The sequence below is a fragment of the Gossypium arboreum genome, chromosome 13 (genome assembly GCF_025698485.1).
Source record: "Gossypium arboreum isolate Shixiya-1 chromosome 13, ASM2569848v2, whole genome shotgun sequence".
NCBI classification, from domain to species: domain Eukaryota; kingdom Viridiplantae; phylum Streptophyta; class Magnoliopsida; order Malvales; family Malvaceae; genus Gossypium; species Gossypium arboreum.
Genome location: NC_069082.1, coordinates 123,769,632 through 123,787,195, shown reverse-complemented (window position 1 = coordinate 123,787,195; position 17,564 = coordinate 123,769,632). Strand labels below are relative to the sequence as shown.

At 31.0% G+C, this 17,564-nt stretch overlaps 1 long non-coding RNA gene and 1 pseudogene across 1 annotated transcript; one reads left to right on the top strand and one right to left on the bottom strand.

Annotated features, from left to right (window-relative positions):
• The first annotated feature begins 684 nt into the window (after window positions 1–684).
• On the top strand, window positions 685–3,472 carry LOC128286643 (uncharacterized). The gene is made up of 3 exons (XR_008277261.1): window positions 685–802; window positions 1,753–1,824; window positions 3,185–3,472. It is a non-coding gene; the product is annotated as an uncharacterized LOC128286643 (long non-coding RNA).
• A 5,707-nt stretch (window positions 3,473–9,179) lies between these two features.
• Window positions 9,180–12,963, bottom strand: LOC108462193 (G-type lectin S-receptor-like serine/threonine-protein kinase At4g03230; annotated as a pseudogene).
• Window positions 12,964–17,564: the final 4,601 nt, after the last annotated feature.

Below are 17,564 nucleotides of genomic sequence, written 5' to 3'. Positions count from 1 at the left end.
AAATAATTAAATTGAATGAAGTGTGAAAGTTTAATTATAGAATAAAGAAAATTGAGAGGATTAAATAAGCAAATAAGCCAAAGTGAGTGCCAAGTGTGTGATAAAAATAAAATACATGTGTGATAAATAATGTACATACATTTGTAATACATGTATGTATTTACTTATTATTTAAGTAAGTATTAATGTATTTATTATTATTAAATTGATATTATATGATAAATAAATATAAGAAAGACAAGTGTATGAAAATGATTTGATATAAGTGTATAAATAAAAATATACGCATTTGTAATACAAGTATTTGATAATAAATAGATATTTATTTAAATATTAAATTATTGCTATAATTATTAATTAATATTAATATTATATTATATTATGAAATAAATTAAAATAGAAACAAATGTGTGGTAATTATAAAATACATGTGTAATAAATTAAATACATACATTTGTAATAAGTATATTTAATTATTAGTAGATATTTATTATTTATAAAAGATATTTATTAATTAAATAATTATATTATAAGATTTTTATGTAATAAATATACTAAATTATGATAAGTGTGTGGATAATAAATGGATACAAATGTAAAATAAATATTTGATATTAATTAGATATTTATTAAAGTTAACATATTATATATATATATATATAAATAAAGTAAAACAAAAGAAAAGGAAATGAAAAAAATAGAAAAGAAACAGAATGAAACGAAACAGAGAGCAAGGAAGGAAAGAAAAGAAAGAAAGGGAGAAAAGGGAAATTTTAAATTTCAAGGTCTGAAAGTTTAATTGGTAAGTCAATTTAGTTCTTTTTACTTAATTTTGATGTTTTAGAAGCTTTGGAACAAGATTTTGATGAAATTAAGTTGATATTTTGAAAGTTATTAGATTTCTAGATAATGTTCGTTGAGTAAAATGATAAATTAAGGGCTAAATTGATAGAAATTCAAGTTAGAAATGAAATAAGGATTGAATTGTAAAGTGATTCATAAGTTTTATGCTTTAAGGACTAAATTGAAAGAATTTCGAAATTATGGTTTTATGATGAAAAATAGATAATTATGTCTAAGTTTGGTTAAAAATTGAGTAGAAATAAAGTATGAATTAAGATAGAAAAGTAAGTGAATTTAGTTAGAATTAAATTGAAATTAAAAGTAGAAAATCAATATTTTGCACTAAGACTATTTTGGACAGCAGCGGTAGTTTAAGTTTTAAAAATCACCAAAAATTATAGAAATTGAATTAGAGGATGAATAAAATATGGAACTAAAGCTTATTGAGTCTAGTTTCTTATACAAGAAACAGTATAAGCAATTGAATTGTAAATTAGGAGATATAATGAATTTTGTGAGACAAGGTCAGAATGAATTCGGGTTCCCCTGTTCTGAATTTAGAAAATCACCAAAAATTGGAGAAAAATAATTAGAGGCTTAAAGTTATATGTTTAGAATCCCTAATGAGTCTATTTTCAGGAGAAATCAATAAGAATATTATCTGAGTTCTATACTGTGAGATAATTAATTTTTAGTGAAGAAGGGTCAAAACTGTCAGACAGCAGAATAGGGATGAATTTAAAGAATAAATTGTACTTAATGGCTAAACCAAAAATTCTGAAAATTTTATGGTAAGAAGATTAGTGAGTCTAGTTTCAGGAAAAATTAACGGATCTTAATTTAGAATTCTGTAACTCAAGATATAAATTAGTAATATATTAATGGTTATGAATTGTATTAATTTCGTAGTCAATGTGATACCGGAAATCTCGGCTAAGAAAGGACAAGACAAAGTCAACGGGAGTTAGCTCGAAAATTACGGTTTGTATTTCTATAACCCAAACTTAATATTTAATTATTTAATTTATTATTTATTATGTATGGTAGGTGCATTGATTAAATTATTTGAAATAAAATGAATATTGATTGAAATTGAAGGGTGAATTTAATTAATAGTTGTTGTATTTTAATTGAATGTTATGGTAAATAATTAAAGTATGAATTATTTGTATTGTGTTTTTATTGAAATGATTTGATTTGAAAATATGGTGAAATAATTATGAACATGTGTTTATTGTGGAATTTAATTATATGAAAATGAAAAGTGAATTGGATTGTATTAAATTATGAATTAATGTGAATAATTGAGATATATATATATTGAATTGAATGAGATTGTGAAAATGTGTGAACTAAGATATATATGTAATTATTGGAATGGTATATTAAGGAAAAATTATTGAATTGAGAAAATGAATTATAATTGATACTAAACTAAGATAGAAATTATACTGAAAAGTGAGTTAAATACCCTATTAACTAGTCGGACTAGTCGGATATAGTTGGCATGCCATAAGATATGAAAGAGTACAGGTTTTTGCCGGCTTCGATCGAGCACTTATGTGTGACTCACATCTTATCGTATCGCTATCGTTATCAATTCGCACATTGTGTGTCGAATCATTATCTTATCAAGTTATCGATTCAGCACTTTGTGTGTTGAATATCATATCATATCATTCTCGTTCGGATTTTTTCCGATGAGGTCCTCTGTACCGTGTTACTCTTTATTCTTTATTCTTTTTCACTTGGCCGATGAGGCACTATGTGCCGTACTAGTGTGTTGGTTGGATCCGTGTATCCGTCTGAGTCCGAGTCATGTTAATAGGGGTAAATAAAGGTATAAAATAACTGATTATTTCGAATAATTGATCATCTTGGATAATAGATTCTTGAATAATGAATATTATTGAATAAATGATCATTACTGAATAACTGATTGTCACTGAATAAATGACTGTTACTAAATAACTTAATTGTTATTGAATATCTGATTTTACTAAATAATTGACTGTTACTGGATAACCGATCAATTGATCAATACTGAATAACTGGTTATTATTGAATAATTAATTGTTACCGAATAACTGACTGCTACTGAATAAATAATTGTTCTGATTGTTAATGAACATTACTGATTGATTAATTGCTATTGAAATTAATAAATGATTTGAAATTTAAGATAGACCAAAACATTGGTTGGAAAGTGAATGTTTGAATACTCATTGAGTTTGAATAGTTCGATATATATAAATTAATAAGTTTTATAATTGCTTAAGTGTTCAGATTATAGAAATACCACTGAGTGTATACTCAGCGTATGGTTTGTTTCTGTGCGCAGGTTAAGTTAAGGCTAGACTGTTGAATCAGCATCTCAGGCCGATCCCGAATTCAATGAGGTAAAGTATGTTGAGTATTGATAATGGCATGTACCCAGGATGTTTAATGAGAGTCATTTAGGTTGTAAATGTAACGTCCCCATACCCGAGACCGTTGCCGGAGTCAAGCAGGAGACATTACAAAACTTATCATAGCACTTAAACAGTTTTCGTAGTAAACTATCCATCTGCATCATGGTCGCTAAAAAAATCATATCTCGAGTTACGAAACTCGAAATCCAATTCCGTAAATTTTCCCTAAAACTAGACTCATATATCTACTTACTAATTTTTTTCTAGAATTTTTGGTCAGGCCAATTAGTACAGTTTATTAGAAAAAGTCTCCCCTGTTTCAGGGTTCGGCTACTCTGACCCTTGTGTACTACGAATCAAATTTCTTCCTGTACAGAAATCCAATGACTATGACATTTGTTTCAATTAAAAATAGACTGAATAAGGAATCCATACAAATAAAGTTTGAGTTCTAATTCTTAATACACAATTTATGGTGAATTTCTAAAGTCAGAATAGGGAATCCAGAAATTGTTCTAACCCTGTTTCACCAAAACATAAATATCTCATAAAATACAACTCTTTTACCTATTTTGTTTCTTCCATATAAAAATAGATTCATTAAGCTTCAATTACATATTTATTCATCATCTAATTCACTTTATACTATTTTTGGTATATTTTCAAAGTTGGACTACTGGTACTGTCCAAATCTGTTTTAGTATAAAATGTTGATAACTAAGTTTATAACATCATCATTTCTTCTCTCTACAACATTTACCAACAATTCCTCTTATTACTCTTCACTAACATATCAAAACATACCATACTTAAAGGTTTTGGTAACATTTACAAAACATACCAAAATATCACTTAACAACTTAGATACTTTCAAAATGACCAAAAGACATCCTAGGTACAATGCCATTTTCTAAAAGATAGAAACTTCACCAATTTGAGTTTGGGGATCACTTGTATGTTGAGTCCTTATACTTTCATACCTAGCCTGCATGCACGAAACAAACCGTCGCTGAGAATACTCTCAGTGGTATTTCTATAAACAATAGCTTAATCAACTTTAAGACATGGTAATTCAAACACATTATTGCTATTATTCAATATCAATCAGTACTTTAATAACCTTTACTTTATTTACCCTTATTAACATAACTCGGACACTAACGGATACACGGATCCAACCCACACTCCGGGATAAGCACATAGTGCTTCATCGGAACAAATCCGGAACTTTAACAGTAGTCGACACATAGTGTCTCATCGACTCAATGTCGGAATATCCCAATACTTCCAATTCCTATGACATGTCAACTATATCCGACTAGCCCGACACTGTTAATAGGGTATTCAAAATCACATTCATTTCAATATGGTAAAAATACTTAAATCATTCACATTTTCATACAATATAAATATCAAATATAGCAATAACGATTAAGCTCGGTTTATAGAAATACAAACCACTATTTATCGAATTTAATCGATATCTTCGTTCACTTTCTCTTTTCCTTCTTTGATGACGATCCGTGCTACGTTTGCTACTAACAATCATACAATTAAAATCATCAATATACTAATTCATAAAACACATTTTCACTTTCTATCAAACTTTTACAAAAATTCCAATTTCGTCCTTTTTCCATTACTAATCTTTTTTCTTTAACTTAAGCTTCATATTCTCTTTAATCAACTCATTAACAATTTCTAACTCATAAAATTCATTATAAAACATAAATTTTGAGCTCTATTCAACTTAATCCCTATTTAAACCTAACTTAGAATTCTTTTAATAAATCACTCAATTTTCACTTCTAACTTCAATTCCTATCAATTTAACCCATAAAACCTCAATTTATTCAACTAAATCAATATCTAAAATTTTCTATTTTTTTCATTTTAACCTCATACATGTAGAACTTTGAATTAGGCATCCATAAACATAAAAATCATAAGAAAATGAGCTAAAACAACTTACCAATAAAGCTTTAGGGCCTTAATCCTCAAATTTCCTTTTTCTTTCTTTCTTTCTTTCTTTCTTTCTTTCTCACGTTTGCTCTCTGTAACTCTTTCTATGTTTCTTTACTCATTATTCTTTATTCATTATACTATATTATATTATTATTAACCTATAATAAATATAAAATTAACATGTGTAATAGCTATAACATAAAATATCTTATAGCTATTACACATATATACCAACTATTACATATGTTATATCATACATTCACACACATGGCACTTAGGGTCTAATTGCTAGATTAGTCCTTTTACTAATCTTTAATCTATAATTAAACTTTTATACCGTATGCAATTTAGTCATTATTCTAAATTCAAGCTACTTAACTTAATCAAACATTAAATAACCATTCAACTATAATTCATAAATATTTCTAATAAATATTCATGAATAAATTTCACGGAAATAGTACTAAGACTCAATTTCCGATACCGTAACTTTTGGTTCATTACAGTAAAAGTATTGATGAAATAAGTAAATTATGGTTGGTAACGGTATATAATATGAATTTTGAAATTTATTAAAAATTCGTAATGATTCTAAATTAGTTCCGAATTGAATTTACTGTTCATATTGGATCGCGAGGGCCCGTTAATGGGACGACATCTTAAAACTAGGATGAGTGTGAATATTTATTTTAATTAATGACCGGAATTGGACTGTATTGACTGGTAATGTCTCGTAACCCTGTTCTGGCGACGGTATAGGGCTAGGGGACGTTACACTTATTGCCAACCAATTTCAAATGGTGGCCTTCTTCTTCGACAATCGAGAGATCATAACGTGTCCATTATGAAATTCAACTTCAACTCAATAGCAAATACATATGCCTTTGGGGTTAGAGTCATGTGCAGTAAGTATAACATGGTGGAGGGTTGTCAGGAAAATATTTATAGATCCAAATGCTCTTTTGTCAAGCAATCCCTTTTCAAAATTTGAGGAGATTTACATGATTGTCTTAGTTGGGTGATAAGAGATGGCAAGCTTGTCAAATTTTAGACGAAATATACGGATTTCAGAGATTGACTCCCTAAAAAGCCTTTATCTTACACCAACCACCATTGATAAAGGTGCTACAGTTGCGGATATGTCTAATGTCATGGGTGTTGAAGAAGGAAACGTGAAAGAGACAATTATAATATGCATCAAAGTTGTTCTATTATTGATGATCACAGAATTGATTAAAAACAAAGCATAAATGCCTATATTTATAGGCTTACAAAAAACTACTTTAACCTAAAAATAGCTAACAACTTAAACTAAAAATAAAATCTGAACTAACAAATATTCTACCAAGATACTTGGTCAACAACCCACTACTTTGAATTAATTCTCAACACTCCCCCTTAATTCAAAGTTGCAGACACCAAGTAGACTTCTAAAATAACTGAACTTCAAGTGATCACCCCTGAACCTAGAGTGAAAATATTTGCTGATACACTTCTTCTATCATCTAAAGAACTTGCCCAATCACTGTTTGTGAACCCACAAAATCTGAAATTTGAAGTTTTTGAGTACCAAATGCCATACTCCAAAGTTCCAACAATGTACCGCAAGACTCATTTTGTTGTTCCATAAATGCACCCCTCACATAAATCAAGAGAGCCAATTTTTGGTAGTCCAAGAATCATACCTTTATCACTTAGAAATTTCAGGCCTTTAATATTGATATGTCCATACCTCAAATGCCATAGCTTCGAGTCATCCTGTGCACTTGTAGCAAGAACAAAGTCCTCCATGTTTGAAACATCTAACGTAAACATCTTGTTTGGAGTCATGTGGACATGGACTTGTTTGCCTGACTTTTTATTTTTGATGATACATATATCATCATCAAAAATGACAGAATATCCACTAGCCATTAGTTGTCCAACACTCAATAAATTGTATCCTAAATCAAGAACAAATTGAATATTGTCCAATTTTTTCCTTCTCCATGGCTAGTAAAAAACTTCACTGTGCCTTTTCCTTCAACTTGCATCTCCCTTTTGTTCCCAAGCTGCATCTTTATCTTTTAAGACTCATTAAGCACCTTGAACAAGGATTTGGTGCCTACCATATGATTCAAACAGCCGTTGTCCACAAATTACAAATCACTTGGCTTATGGTTAGCATCAATACAAGCCATAAAAAGCTTGTTTTCCCCATCACTTTCTGCTGCAAAGTTAATTTTTTTATCTTTATACTAGCAATCAGCTTTTATATGCCCATATTTGTTGCAATAATAACATTTTATGACATATTTTATGTTACCTTGCTCATTGTATTGCCTCTGTCCATCATTCCTTCCTCTGCCTCTACCTCTACCATAACCACGGCCTCGACCACCATGAAATCCTCCTCTTCCTCGATCATTGTTTGTTGAACGATCATTGTCGCCTTGATTTGTGAATGTCTCCTTCACTTGAAATGCCTGCTCTTCGCTCTTTTCTGCTGATCTGTTGATTCTTACCTCATGAGATTAAAGAGACCCCATCAGTTCATCAATGGAGAGAACTGATAGATCTTTGGATTCTTCTATAGCAGCCACAACATGATCAAATTTTATTGTCAATCTTCGCAAAACTTTTGCTACAATTATCTCGTCTGAAATTTGTTCGTCATAAGAGCTCAATTGGCCGACTATTGTCTTTGTTCGTGACAAAAAATCAGCACTTGATTCACCATTCTTCATCATCAAGGTTTCAAAATCACGTCGTAGTGATTGCAATTTCACCACTATTACCTTTGAATCACCTTGATACTCTTTCTGCAAAATTGACCATGCTTCATTCGATGTGGCCGCTGCAGCAATTTGTGAAAAAATAGAGTCATGAACTGCTTGCTAGATAATGAACAATGCCTTAGCATCGTAACCGCTTGCTAGATAATGAACAATGCTTTAGCATCGTTTTTCTTGGTTTCTTTCAATCTCTTTTCTTCTTCTTTATCAGGTTCAAGTATGTCAGCAAACCCGTACTCGACCAAGTCCCATAGCCCTTGTGATCTGAGCAATGTCTTCACCTTGATACTCCACCACTCATATTTCTCACCATTGAAAATGGGTATGAGTGGCTGAGAGGAAGAAAAACCAGCAGATGTCATTCCAAGAACACACACTCTATTCTCTATGTTTCCCCAAGACCCAAAAAGGTGTTTCTCTCAAATACCCAGTGGACCCAAACCTAACTTTCTCTCAATTGCCTATAAAATCGAACCTTACTCTGTTACCAAATTTGTTGAAGAAGGAAATGTGAAAGAGACAATTACAATATGCATCAAAGTTGTTCTATTATTGATGAACACTGAATTGATTAAAAACAAAGCATAAATGCCTATATATTTATAGGCTTACAACAATATTACCTTAAACAAAAAATAGCTAACAACTTAAACTGAAAATAAAATCTGAACTAACAAATATTCTTCTAAGATACTTGCTCAACAACTCACTACTTTAAATTAATTCTCAACAATGGGTAATTGGAATTGGAACATATTGCGGGCCTTCGGCACAAATCAGGCTCTTTTCTTCTACTCTATGTGATTGGATTAATTATAATTTACATTTTACAAAATTTCTTATGCCTTTGGCATTATTTGTTGGCACCTTTAGAAACAAAGACGATATCTAATGCCTAAAAGATGTCTTGACTGTGGGTTTTCTCCTAGCTACTGTTAACATTGCATTTTTTTCTTGGAAGAGGAATAAATGACGGGTTTACCAATGTTGGAATTCGGGCTTTCATACCTGTTAAATTCCATTTCTCATAGCAAATCCCATCCCTCTTTATGTAGCCAAAGACACTCAACAGTAATTCTACTTCTTAGCTTCCAATGAATCATCACAACAGTTTATCAGTATACTTCAACAAAATCTTTGGGTTCAAAGTCCTTTGATGTTTTCTCCATCTTAGGAATATGATTAATCATGCAGTTGTATCAACTTCAGCTTGTAATCAGAACTTCTGTTTTTTCTTTTCTTTGCTTGAAGTTCAATCATAGTTACAGCTATGGATTCAACAACTTGTTCCTATCTTCAATATCTATATTTGCTTGAAATTTTCTTTTCTTTTACATAAAATGTTTCTCAAATGCATAAACTGTAAGTCATCGAGGTTCCACTTGGGTTATCGATGCATCGTTGACAGAAAAAACTTTTTTCCTCCCAATGTCCTTCCTTTCATCTCTTGTAGTTGAATATGCAGGCTGCTTAGGTACAGAGATTACAACACTGTTTTTGTTCTTGAGAATCGTAAAAACTTCCACCATTGACGGCCTATCTGCAGGATTTTCCTGCACACATAGAAGTGCCAGTTGCATGCATGTAATGAGCTTACATGACGAAGATGAATCATCAAGTGATGCGTCAAAAAACTCTGCCCCTCGACCTTGTTTCCACAATTCGTATGCCTGGATATTATCAGTCAACATTATACATTTTCCAATATTCGTACTGCAAAAGGGAGAAGAAAAAAATGTGTCTCAAAGTTACTTACATATTCAAGAAGATTCAAGTTTTCATGGCATCCATACAGACTGGAATTCCTCTTGCCACTGATAATTTGCAGAAGTAGAACTCCGAAACTATAAACATCGTACTTGGTAGAGTATATTCCTTTCTTAACGTACTCCGGAGGAATATAGCCACTACATTGAATCAATGAATTAATAACTACGCATAGATGCAATGCAAAGATGAAAATTACTCTGATATATACTATTTGAGACCATCTGGTTCACTTACTATGTCCCAACAATTCTGTTGGTGTTTGCTTCAAGTTCATCCTTCTTGAAAAATTTGGCCATCCCGAAATCCGATATCTTCGGGTTCATTTCAGAATCTAATAAAATGTTGCTTGCCTTTATATCGCGGTGAATTATAGTGTAATTTGAGTATTCTTGGAGATATAAAAGGCCTTGAGTAACTCCTTCGATTATTGAAACTCTTTTTCTCCAATCTAACATATGCCTTTTAAATGGATCTGCATGGGTTAAGTGTATGAATAACATTTATCTGTTTTGGATAAGAAGTTTATGACATAACATTCCATAAATAGGTATTTTACAATCACGGTAAGTTGAAAAGAATGAAGAATTACTCACCATAGAGGTAAAAATCCAAGCTTTTGTTCAGCATGAACTCATACACCAACATTTTTTCTTCATTCTCAGTACAAATTCCCAGAACACGAACTAGATTCACATGTTGAAGCTTAGCTGTAAGATTGACCTCATTTTTGAACTCCTCCAACCCTTGATTCGAGCTTCTCGAGAGCCCCTTCACTGCTACTTCTTGCCCGTTTGATAACTCTCCCTGTTATATATTGTCCACAATCCACAATGCAGTTAATAGTTTCCCTTAGAAATTTGTTGTGCAGTAAAGGAACTCGTGGCACAAGAAAGAAAAATTGAGAGAAATAAGATATATATAGAATTGAAGCGTGATTCACTTTCCTTAACGTTATAATTTTACCTCTAGAATAGGCCAAGTCTTAAAAGAGAAAAATAAATTAGTGTAAATAGCAGTATTGAGTTTTATATAGTCACATATTTTTTATCAAAAAAGTATTACTTAATACATAACTTATACCGCAAGTTATATTTGCACCATCGGATTCAAGCGCCCATCTTTTCACTTTTTATATATGTACATGAAGCTCAATAAGTTAGCCCATTGATCGCTAGACACTCAACTCAATTAGTCAAATTATAAAGAATTGTTTATTTAAATTCTTTATACTTTTTATTTATTAGCAATATGAGGTAAACTGCTAACAGTTTCATTGGTCCTTGAAATTTCATAATCTGCTGCAGGTAAGCTGAAAACATATGGTTCTTCAAATGCATTATCGAAGTAATAGTATATTTACCTTGTAAACAGGACCATATCCACCTTCTCCAAGCTTATTCTCATTTGAAAAGTTAGCGAAAGTGAAAGCTTGGAGATTAGGATCACCATTTTCTTGCTTTCTTTCACCTGATATTTTGGTTCTTATCAAAGATACCGACATTTTCAACGCACCCAGAAGCCCTGCAATCAAAATCTTGTGGAATCAATGTACGATTATCGTCTCGAATCATTTCAGATTCTCGCATGTCCAAATAAATTACCTTGTGATTTGAATACTTTGTGTTGCAGGTAATAGGTGAGAGCCATAATCAGGAGAACCATTGCAGCAACTGTAACCAAAACAATCACCAATAACTGATGTTTCTTCGGCTGAGTTGTGCCTATTCCATAAGCTGTGGAACACTAATACAATTTCATTACATTATTTATAGTATAATGTTTTGTAAGTCTTCTGGGTTTAAGATTTGGAGTTATAGTTAAAAGTTCGAGATTCAAGATTTAAGATTCTTAGTTTGAAATTTAGTGTTCAAAGTTCTAAGTGTAGGGTTCGAAATTTAAGATTAAAAGATTACTGAAATTATATATTAATTATATAAAAAAATTATTAAAATATCATTAAATAATTAAAAAAATTTCGTAAAATAATTTCTCCGGAAAGTCGGCAATGTTGTGGCTTCACAAATTTTTCCTAGTCAATGTTTGAAAATTCAATATTTTGTAAAATTGATATGTTCCAACATAGAGACCAGAGAATTCATCTTACCAGCTTGTGAAAGCACCCAATTATCGTCATTAGAGAGTTGAAAGGCATTGTAACCAAGTAGACCCTTCACCTTGGCATAAGAAACCTTAGCTTTAATGGCTTCCACATCGTCGAAATTGATCCAAATACCCCCCTCAATTTTCAAATAATTCACCACATAAGTAGAATCATACACAGCTACAAATCCATAACCAACTCGTAGAATGTGATGTTTGATAACGGCATACCCCAATGAACCATCAGCAGTGAGATATGGCAAAGCTGCTAAATTAATGCCATCGAAACTCGAGTTACCAAGTATCCATGCATAGCCATGGTAAGGCAAACCTAAAACTAGCTTATCAGCAGGGAATCCTCTCTTTAGCCATTCCTTTATACCATCATCAGTGTTGGCCCTTCCTAATGGGTCATATAAAGCAGCATGAAAACCAGGAAACCTATCTAATGTTGGCACATAGTAGTCATATGCCTCAATATTTACCCAATCCAGGTTTCGCTTTGCAGACTCAATAGGATAACTCACTGAGTTGACAATTGGCAAGCGACGAGCCGACATAGTTAATAACAACCGTGTGTTACCAGTGTTTCTCGACTCAGAAGCTACCTCAGCTCGCCATTCATCCAAAAACGTACCCAAACTGGTGCCATTCGTAGGCTCAAAACCCATAAAGGTCTAAACCATGAAAACCATAAAGCCTGGCTGTTTTGACTGAAGATTCAATGAAAGATTTTCGACGGGAAGTTTCACTAACAATCAAAGAAAAGGTGGTGGACTCAGATCTTGTAACCCAAATGGACAAAATAGTAGTGATGGACGGATTCTTTAGTTTTACAATACTGGTGAAGTTAGAGAAAGATTGTTCATCTGAGGAATTGATAAAAAGCTGATAAGAGGTTTTGTTTATAAAAGCAAAGGACGCAAAAAGGTGAGTGAAAAGAGCAGAGTTTATATCAGAAACAGGAAGGGGAGCGGTAGATATCCAGTAAGCAGCTTTGATCCATGATTCTGAGCTTGAGCTCTGAAGCTTCAACGAGAGAAACAGCAAGAGGAGGAAGAAGAAGATGGGTTTATTAGAAGCCATTGGAAAATCAACCTCTTGCCTAGAAAATCAACGTGAAAGTCTTATACAGTTTGTTTATTATAATTTTATCGTAGAATCTATTTGTTTTTACTATTTGAGGGATCAAAGTTAAAAATAGTTAAATAGAATTATCAATTTTATAGAAAAAGTTAAAATATATATTCCATTTAATTAAAAGCTAATTATTTAAAAGACTAAAAACAATTTTTATTAATTTTTAAATTTAAATTACAGAGATGTTGATTTCCAAATTAGCAATTTAATAAAATGTTACTTATTTGGTTAGTATAATATATTTATAATTAACAACACAAACTAGAATAATAAAGTATAAAACTATTAGTGAGATAAAAGGAAAATAAAAATGGTTTTAACTTGAAAATCGATTAGAGTACTGGTTTAAAACAAGAGATTAGACCAATTAATATGATCGTGAAAAAATAGATTGAATGAATTTAACTGATTAAAGTATCATTTATTTATGATAATTTTATCGCAGAATCTATTTATTTTATTAATATAAATTTTTCTAGAAATCAATTTAAATTTTAACTTGAGTTGCCGATAAATCAAACTTTACAAAATTTTCAAAATTTACAATAAAATATATTAATTATTATTTTATAAAAAATCAACCATTTATTTTTGTTTATCTCCTTTGATTCGTTGTCGGAAGAACAAGAGAATTGACGACAGGGTTTTCGAGATTCGAGGAACAGTGGCAGATTGGTAAGTTTTTTTGGGTATAGATTTTGTTGTTTCTGAACGGGTTCGGGTTTTCTTTTTTGGGTTGATTGGAGCGTGATTTTGGATTAGGGTTTTGTTGTATCCATGTAAGGATTTGAGTTTTGAACTAGTAATTGCTACTGTAAATTTTCAAATGCGAACCAGTTCAATTAACTTCTCTTTATCTTGCAATATTAATTTTCAAATACGAACCAGTTCAATTAACTGCACCAATTGTATTCTCTTTTTCGTGTTTTTAGGGTTTAAACTGGTGAATATGGGATTTTTGTGGTTGGTGGGAATTTTGCGGTGGTGAAGCTTTTATTATTTAAACAGATCCAGCTCTTCAGCTCTTCAGTTGGGAAAAAATAACTTTTAAATCAGATCCAGGCATGATGATAATATAAACAGAAAACAATGATTCAAACAACTGGTGGAAACATTGAGTTAAAATCAATGAACGATAGAAGAAAAGATAGAAAAAGTTTGAATCTTTGTTCTTGGTGAGGAAGTCAGGAGAAGTAATCTAACTTGCAGTTTGATTGATGGTCACCCACGTTTATAGTTAAAATTGATTGAGGTGAATTTTAAAAGATCGTGAGGTAATGGTCACTCACGTTTACCATTAAAATTGAGCTAAATTTTAAAAGATAGTAAGGTAATTATAACATCAAGAGTGTCTATTAAAAAAACAGTTAAAAAGACTTAAAAACTCATAAGGTATTTTCGATAATTATACCTTGATTTTATGTTGATGGAGAGAGATAGAAAAGTCTTTTTGAATTGTATGCAACACATACGGAGAAAGAAAACCCAGACTTTGTACAGGGAAAGTCAGTCTATTGCATCTGTCAAAATGTCCCTAATGAAGCTCTCTCAATTCCATGAAGCATCATCGCTTTGTTTACGTGCCCAGACCGATGTCGATATTATTCTATGACCCCACAGACCAACAAAATCGAACGCGTGTTACATTGGAATAATGACGATTTTTACCCTTAATTTTTTCAGAAATAATCAAATTAGCCCTTTTTTTTTCCTTTTTTTCCGCTTTATTTAGCCCTCAAACTATTATTTTTTGTCAAATTAGTCAAAATTTGATGGAAAAATTGACGTTAAAGTTAACATGGATGCCACATGGTGATCTATATGTATTAATTGTTAACGTAGCACTATGTTGTCGTATATGTCACATCAACAATTATTTTAAAAAATAAGAGAATTTATAAAAAATATTTTAAAATATTAAAAATTATATAAATTTAAAAATTTTAAAAATTTTAAAAATAAAAAAGTATAAATGTTCAAAAAAAACCAAAATGATTAGAAAATTCTAGAAAATATACAAAAAAAATCGAATGGATAAAGAATTGAAAATTAGTGCATTGAATGTACGATTTCCGCAATATATAACATCATTCATAACAGTAAAATTTATTGCTCGAGACAATGTTAAATGATATACCCTCATTGATATTAAATAATTGATGAAAAGTATATGTAATATAGTGGCAAGCAACGTGGACACTCCACATATTTTTCTTAATCAATGTTTGAAAATTCAATATTTTTAAAATTGATATGTTCCAACATAGAGACCAGAGAATCCATCTTAACTGCTTGTGAAAGCACCCAATTATCGTCATTGGAGAGTTGAAAGGCTGTGTAACCAAGTAAACCCTTTACCGTGGCATAAGAAACCTTAGCTTTAATGGCTTCCATATCATCGAAATTGATCCAAGTCGATCCAATTTTGCAAAAATTCATTACATGAGTAGAATTATACACAGGTTTTGATGTTATAACCATAATTTTGAATGTATGATTTGATAGACTTATACCCCATTGAATCATCAACAGTGACATCTGACTCTAAAGATTTTGAATCAATGTCACCCGAGTTAACAAGTATCCATGCATAGTCATAGTAAGGCAAACCTAAAACTAGCTTACCAGTAGGGAATCCTCTCTTTGACCATTCCTTTATACCATCATCAGTGTTAAGTACCCTTCCTAATGGGTTAAATAAAGCAGCATGAAAACCAGTAAACCTATCTAGTGTTGGCACATAATAGTCATATACCAAAATATTTACGCAATCCAGGTTTCACTTTGCAGACTCAATAGGATAACTCACTGAGTTTACTCTTGGCAAGTGACGAGCCGACATAGTTAACAACAACCGTGTCTTACCGATGTTTCTCGACTCAGAAGCTACCTCAGCTCGCCATTCATCCAAAAATATACCCAAACTGGTGCCATTTGTAGGCTCAAACCCACAAAGGTCTAAACCATGAAAACCATAAAGCGTGGCTGTTTTGACTGAAGGTTCAATGAAAGATTTTCGACAGCAAGTTTCATTAACAATCAGAGAAAAGGTGTTGTACTCGTATAAATAATATTAAATGCACTACAATTATTTATCATGATTTTATCGAGTTAATATTAAATTAACTTGTGATACTAATTCAGTTAACAATATTATTAATATATACATATGATGGAGATAATAAATTATACATATTAAAATAAAATGTATTAAATATATTAAAATGAATCTTTAGTTGAGCTTTAAAGTAAAAGTTTTATTAATTTGATTGGTGCAAGCTCAAATCTTATTATATACATATTTTTATTAGTTTTTGTTAAAGTGAAAAACTAAAATTCCTTGAATGATATAATTAATTTTAACTATGAAGAATGTTTCCATAATTTCACTAACTGAGTTAGTGACTCGATTAAGAGTGACACCAACTCAATAAAACACTTAATAAATAGTATAGCTTATAAAATTAATATAGTGTATATAATAATTTTAATAATATTTAAAAATCAAATAATAATTAAATGTTTGTACCATATTAAGATATAACTACTTCATGTAATTAATACAAAGTAATATTATTCAAGATACTAATTAATTAATTATAAACATAATTAAAATATATATCAATTGTTTTGATAGTTCAAATATCGTGTTAAAAGGTTTCTAATCATCTTTAAAGCATTTGTACAAACTATACAAAATTGATATGTTGTTATATATATTATAGAAAAGAAACAAGTTTAAGGAATTAACTACAATAAGGCCAATATTACTCCTGTTAATTTGAACACCTACATGTTCACCCACAAGATCGACCAATATCATATTTCAATGACTCCTATTCTCATTCAATCCGCCCATTCCTCCATTACGTCAATTTTCTTATCTTCAACTAACCTATCAAATAATTCTCTCCATACTTCACATTTATAATCATGCATATAACATGCACATCATTACAACCAATATTACTTATTCATATCATCATGGAGTATGCCACATATCAATTTATCGATACACAATTCTATCATGTAATTCAAAGAACATACTTGCAAAGATTCATGTAATTTCATAGCTTTATGCATGCTTAACTTTCTCAGTCAACCACAAACATATTCAACCATAAAACTCAAATTGAACTCAGAGTAGAACATACAAGCAACACAACAACCGGAATAGCTCCCAAAATAGTGGAGCAGAGAAACTCACCTGTTAACCTTCGTCCTCGCTGATAGTCACTAAACTAATTATGAATACGACTAAGGCAAACGTACCTATCAAACAATAGTATAGCTATGGTGAGTGGAGAATATCGTATCCACGAGGACTAAAAGTGTTAGTAATTACCGTCTTCTTATTATTTAGCCGACAAATTGGAGTGATTGTGTTTTAATCTAAAATTACTAAACTAATTTAACTAAGAAAGCAACAAAGAGTGAAATAAGAAAATAATCGAAGATAACCAATGAGGTAGACAACGCCTAGGAAAGAATCCACCTAGACTTCACCTATTATTATAAATTTGAATTAAATGATTTATTCACTTGTGTCTTGATCTGTAGA